This window comes from Melospiza melodia, chromosome 2 (genome assembly GCF_035770615.1).
Source record: "Melospiza melodia melodia isolate bMelMel2 chromosome 2, bMelMel2.pri, whole genome shotgun sequence".
Taxonomy (NCBI): domain Eukaryota; kingdom Metazoa; phylum Chordata; class Aves; order Passeriformes; family Passerellidae; genus Melospiza; species Melospiza melodia.
In genome coordinates, this window is record NC_086195.1 from 101,955,326 (window position 1) to 101,962,401 (window position 7,076).

The following is a 7,076-nucleotide window of genomic DNA, read 5'->3' on the forward strand; positions in this document are numbered from 1 at the left end:
CTCTTTCCCTGTAATCATCCTCTGCCTTCTCTTGGCATAAATGTTTTGGATAATATAACTCTTCACTATTTGTCTCTATATCTTACCTCTATTTCCACAAGGGGAAAAAAAGGCAGAATAATAAATAAGAAATGTTAAAGTGGTTATAAAGAGAAATATATGTCTCCACAAGATATAAAGAGGGATAGGGATAATTTGCTATTGTAATATTGCCTCTGGTCTAATCATTTCCTTTGGAAAAAAGTGAGCATAGAGTTAAAATACAGTCTAATGACCCAAGCAACATATTTCCTTATGCTAGGAGTTTAGATCAGAACCAGCTCCAACCACTCCTGGTAAGTTACATGTGTGATTCATTAGATTTCACCCAAGTCAAAAGTTAACGTTGTAACACTTGTTTTAAAAGATAAAATATGCAATCCCCTAGGAAGCGGGCTACTATGGAAGACAGCTGGAAACATTCCCTGGACAGATGCAAAGCTTATATTCAGATTTATCAATAAAAAATGTGAGTATTACAACATTCATCTTTCTTAACCACTTGGAACAGGGAGCACTGAGTGTTCTGCAGGAAAAAACTGGTTTCTACCTACCGAGGTTAAAGGATTAATGAATACTTGGCACATGAAAAATGAATAGTGATAGCAAGAAGAAGATTGCATGTAGACAGTGTGATAAGGTGCGTAACAGAGAAACATCACATTACACACATTGCTGTGTCCTGAGAAAAAGACAAAGCTCATTTCCATTGAATTTCAGATAAAATATTTTAAAACATCAATATTTATTTTGTCATACTTAGAAATATTTTATTCATTTATATAAAATATCTAAAGAAATAATCTAGAAGAGGGGTTAGCTGACTGACATTGGGTGATAAAATTTGTTCTTTGTGAGTTTCATGATGTGCTATGTTGGCTGTTTACATGGTCTATTGCCTGCTACTAAAAACTATTACCCATATACATGAATTTGCAGGGCAGTATCTAAAGCAAAAAAATATGTGGCTACGTTTGCAAGAGGAATGTATTACATGATTATATATCAATAGATTGATACAGAAGTAGGGATATTACACATTAGTATTTGATATATAACACAGATTTATAGAAAAATGTAGTTCTCAATCACATGCTTTTATGGAAAACCTGTCCTACTAAATCACCATCTTGGCTCACTCCATACACCTGACCCGTCTGTTTCCAGTCTCCTCTAGCTTAACAAAACTGAGAGTACATAGTCTGTTTGAAAACATTCTGGCTTACATTTTAACACAGAAATACTTTGAAAGCATTTAGTATTTCTCAAGATTTAGAAAGTTCTTTTTATTCTTTCTTTTTCCCCTGAAAGAAGAAACTTTAATTCTATTTCCTCTGAATCAACAGGACTTTTCAGCATTTTTTAAGAAACAGAGCCCTAAATTTTGAAACGGGAACCTTAACAGTGTACTGCCATATATTATTCTAAAATTAGAAATTTGTACGTTTGAAACCAGGAGAGCAAATCAGCCCATAGACTGATTTGGTATAGCCCATAGACCATTTTTGGTTGCTTGTTTTTTATAAAGCTCAACAAGTGTGTTTATGTGTGATTTTAGGTTTTTTCTACAGTTCTTCTCCAATTCTGCCCCATTACCCACGGAGCCATACTACTGAATCACTTTCATTGAGTCCCACTGCTTACAGTATCAGGTGGATCTTTCCAGTCTTCCTGTAGCTGTTCTTCCCCAATGGAGTTTCCTAAAACTTACCAAAAACAAAGTACTACAAAATCTTCCCTTAATGTTCCTCAACTTCTCATCTCTCCTATTTTTGTCCTCCACTGATACAAAATTCTCTTCATTGTCTTCTTTGTTTTATAATTTTGTCTTAGATCCTAATCCATGTGCAAACAAATAATACTGTTCAATGCAACTTAGCAATTTAGCAACTTCAGACTTTAGGCATGCATAAAGGTTATTTTTTTATTAATAACCAATCATTTCTCAAAATGGAGAATGACACCACCAGCAGAGAGCACACTGGAACCTCAGAACAAAAGAAAACAGAAAATCAATAGCATATTTTAACAATGTCTGCCTGAAACACATAAAAATACTTCTGAACAACATCAGTAATGTTCTGAATATTGAGAGATTTTTGTAATTTAAATTAACACCAGTTATAAAAAAATCACTTAAGCTACCTATTGTTTAGTACATTTCAGATTGTATTCAATTTTCTAATTCAAATAAACAACACACAAAAAAAATCTACCTTACTACCCAAACCAAAACCTAAATGCATTTTTATTTGGGATGCATGGTTAGACAAAAGCTTTAACAAATTACATGATGCATTTTAGAAGACAGATTGTGTTCATTTGCTGAACTTAGAGAAACCTTTGGGTTGACAGATAATCAATTCAAATACCTACAGCTGAGGGATTGTATTACTAATTCCTTTCACAAGCCTTCCCTTTTGGATACAGGCAAATAAACGTGTTTTCTTTGCCAAGGAATTGACCACACCAGCAGATACAACCTTTCAGGTATGGTTGCTGCCTTGCAATCCACCCTGAAATCATCTGCCAAGTGCTTCTTCCACTCTTTCTCCATTCAAACTGGTGTTAAGCTCAACATGAGCTTTACAAGGGGACCTTGCCCCTTTATCTGACAGCTGCCATCAAGCATGAGAGTACAGACTCTTTTGGGCCAGGACATCGACTTCTGTTTCTTTGAATCTACTTAGGAAGTGTTTCAACATGCATGGCACTCTGCTATTGAATGCTGAGCTTTGTAGTCTACTTCTAGGTGGCCATTAACCAGAGCAGTCAGTCTAAAATGTGGGAGCACAACTATCAAGTATCAGCGTTGTATTTCACGTGCCTCGCTCAAAGATCAGCAGTACTATTCCTTGGGTATGAATGCTGGAGATTTTGGACACCGTGTCTTTTTTCTCTATGCCATATAAACAAATTGTTTGTTCTTAAACAGGCGCTCAGGAAATCTTTCCTTCAGCCCACTGACATTAACCCCTCCCCTAAAAATACACAACCTAGCTCATTGCATAAATGGTAGTGTTGGTGTAAACAAGGAAGCCTTTTGGATACAATAAAGTATATATCAGAAAGTAATTCAGTTACACTGCACAAGAGAGAAAAATTAAAATCTGATATAATTAATAGGTGTGTGTTTTTCTCCAGGGACAGAGATCAAAATATTCAATTTTCCAGATTTAGACTAGCAATGTTGCCAAGACACATATTCTAGGAAAGTGGGGCCACAAAGTATTAATGCTTCACTCCCTTGATCTAAAAGCTCTGTGCCCTTTTTATAACCTTGAACTGAGATCATGCTTTTTTTTTTTTTTTTTTTTTTATACTTGCCTTCTTTTAGAAAGAGCCCTTAAAGGCTTATGATCTTATTCAAAATCCAGAAGAACAGGAGGAACAGTTCCTTATTTAGTATAATCCGAGACTGGCAAAATTTAATAGCGAGTAGGAACTCATCAAAGGACACATTCTGGGGAAGGTTTGATATGTGCATGTCTTTAATGTTTGGTTAACATTTTTGAAAAAAAAAAAAAAAAAACAAACTAAAAAATGGAGATGAGCACTTCCTGGCTCTGAACACCATATCAGTGCAATGCCCATGAATGGAATGGATTGCTCTAGATTTTCATTTCAAAATTCTATAGCTGAATTTATGAACCTAAATACCATCCTAATAAAATTTCTTACATTATTTTAAGGTCTGTGTTCAATTCCATGATCTCTAAAGGCTCCCATGATTCCATAGGCTCCAAAAGAATTTCTGTATGTTAAAGACCTGGAGGAGAAGATTCAAAGCCAAAAGAAATGTTTCAAAAACAGCTGGGGGTCATGCACAGGAATAAGGAGCATTCTGCAGTCAGGTTAGCAAAGGAAAGTGTTCAGCTGGACATGGATTTTGCATCTAGTAGGCAGCCAAAAGTATCTGGGATATCTTCTTTGCAGGTATTATCATAACAATCTTTCATGCTTTTCTGACAAATTTTAGGTATAACAAATATTTTCAAGAACTTGTGGTTTTTATCCCAGTTGTTTTTAATTTAGTGAAGTTCTTTGTTCTCCATGGAGGTGTTAAATAAATTACAACAGAATAAATCTCCCAATACATACTCCCAATATATAAGCACTTAGATGTTTTCTCTTTATTCATACAGCATTCCTCCTCCCCATCTTACAGATGCTTTCTGGTGTTACTAAAGCATTCATGTTGATAACTTTTGATTTCAAGGCCATTCAGCTTGGCTTTTCCACTACCAGAAGCTCTTGGATTTAGGAAGCTTTTACCCAGCATCAACAATGGAAGACATTAAGAATCAGATTAGAAATGGGGCAGAGCTCTGGGGAAAGGGACCTGCAGGTTGAATGTGAGTCAGCAGTGCCCTGGCAGCCAGGAGGGCAAAGCCTGTCCTGGGGTGCCTCAGGCACAGCATCACCAGCCAGGCAAGGGAGGGGATTGTCCTGCGCTGCTCTGCACTGGGGTGGCCTCAGCTCGAGTGCTGGGGGCAGTTTTGGGCACCACAATTTAAGACATGAAGCTATTAGGAGTATCCAAAGGAGGGAGACAAGGATAGGTCTGGAGGGGGAGTCATATGAGGAGTGGCAGAGGCCTTGGTCTGTTCAGCCAGGTGAAGAGGAGGCTGGGGAGACCTCATTGCAGTCTGCGACTTCCTTGTGAGGGGAAGCAGAGAGACAGGTACCACTCTTGTGACTGGTGACAGGACTCAAGGAAATGACATTAGCTGAGTATCAGGAAAAAGGTTTGTCTCTCAGAGAGCACTTGAGCACTGGAACAGGCTCCCCAGGGAAGTGATCACAGCGCCAAGGCTGTCTGAGTTCAAGAAATGTTTGGACAACACTCTCAGGGACATGGTGTGACTCTTGGGGTGTCCTGTGCAGGGCCAGGAGTTGGACTTGCTGATTCTGATGGGTCTCTTTCAACTCAGCATATTTTATGTTTCTGTGGCTGAAAATGAAAAAGAGTTCTTTTAAACTCTTGTGTTATGTAATTAGGTTGGCTTGAAATGCCTGGGTTTGCACCTGAGCATCATGGACGTATCCATGATCATGGTGATTTCTGGATAGTATACTTTCTTGATAAGGAATGTTGATGACTCACAAGTGTTAAGAGGCTTTATCTGAACTCAGTTGTATGTATTGCCTTACAGATGAATAAATTGAGTAAATGTGGTTTTTTTTTAAATGAGTTATAGGGTTTTTTTTTCATGCTGAATTTCACAGATTATTTGCCATAGTTGTACCACTGGGTATCAATATAACAGTTGAAAAAACCTAAGCATTGTGCTGTAGCAATTGCTTACTTAACATCTGGGCTTGTTTGTGTGATTTTTGTTTTTTTTGAACTAAGAGAATGAATTTGTTTGACTGACTGCAAAGCTCAGTAAGTACCAGTTATCAATTCCCTTTCTAATGACAACTGATGACATGATTTTTACAAATGGTTGAGCATTTGGCAAATGCCAACCATAGAAATCGAATGAGCTGAAAGAAACTCCAGTCTGCCCTGTTGTCACTACTGAGCTGACAGATGGGAAAAAGAGGAGGAGGTTGCGGTGCTCTCTCAGAAGCCCAGGGGCACGCGGCAAAATGACTGCTGAAGTGCCTTGACAGACCGTAAGTGAGAGAGCAGCAGATTTCTGAGGAGCAGACATCACCTATGTTTTGCTTTGCTACAAGCATTACCCTGTCTTCCACAGCCTGCCCAAATGGGCTGGCCAAATTCTCTGCGGAGCACTTAGCACCAGAACTCATTTGAACCTCAGCAGTGGAGGTAAAATTGAATTTCCCTGACAGAAGGAGGAGCTGGAGCCAGGCTCCCTCCTCCAGCAGCTGCTGGAATAGTGAGAGGGCAGTACTATCCTTACAGCTGCCCCAGGCAGGTGGCCTGAGTGCCAGCATCTGCTGCTGCCCTTGACACTGTCACCTGCCTGGGCCCTATCAGCATGGCCAGGGCGCTTTGCTATCCTGGCTGTCTGCTGCTGTGAACATCTGCTTGCTCTGCTGGTGCCTAAGCAGCAGGGAAAATCACCCAGTATGCAGAAAAGCCTGTAAACCCCAGAAGAAGAATTGAGAAAGGGGCAGTGGAAGTCTGTTGGGATCAGATCGCTTGGCTTTGCCTTTCCTTACCTTTTTTTTTTTTAATCTCCACAATTAGCCTAATACATCTCCTTTGGTTTTGTAAAAAGTGACTCGAGAAGTTAAAAGTACCAAACTTCAGTAGCTTTACCCATATGTGCTGCGTGCCTCAGGCTAGACAGCACATATTGGTAGCCAGACTGAGAAGAACATTTACCACATTACCTCTTCAAAACTCACTTTATTTTTCTTGTTGAGCTGGCCCCCATCCAATGTGACACTCCAGCGTGAGCAGCGTAGTGACAGCAACAGCCTCCATGGAAACACACCCGAGCATGAGGCCAGCCGTGGGGTAGACAGAAAAGACGGCTCTGTCCTTTTCCTTAGCCTGTATGTTTTTGCTCTGAAGAAGCTTTCTTTTCATTTCTAAAGCATTATTATGAGTGCCTCTCCTATGCTATTTTGTCTTTGCTGTGTCTCTTGCAGCAAAGTTACGCTGAACCTGGAAAACTGTTTGCAAGGCATCACCATTCCTCAGCCTCAGAAACCTCCAGTCCTCTTTTACATGCTGGAGCCAGGAGGGAACCTGGCTTTCCAACTGAGACACAAATAACTGCTGGCTGCTGTGGGTGGGGGTTTGAATGTGCTCTGTGGAGTGACTGGCTCTTGTGGACAGTGCCCTGCTGGCAGCCTTGGTGCTGCTGTGCCAAGGGTCCTGCTGAGTGAATGCCTCCTCTTGGCAAGATGGGGGGAGCAAAGGGAAACAGCATCTCAGAAATTTCCTTGATGTCTCAGAATTTGACATACCCCCTATATCACCCAGGAACAAGTGAATTAGGAAAAGGGTGGGTGGAGGGGAGGTGTTAGGCAGGTTGCTTTCCCAGTAGAGAACTGGGGAGACTTTGGTGATCAGGATGTCCTAAGAAGAAAACACCTCATCATCAGGGCTATCA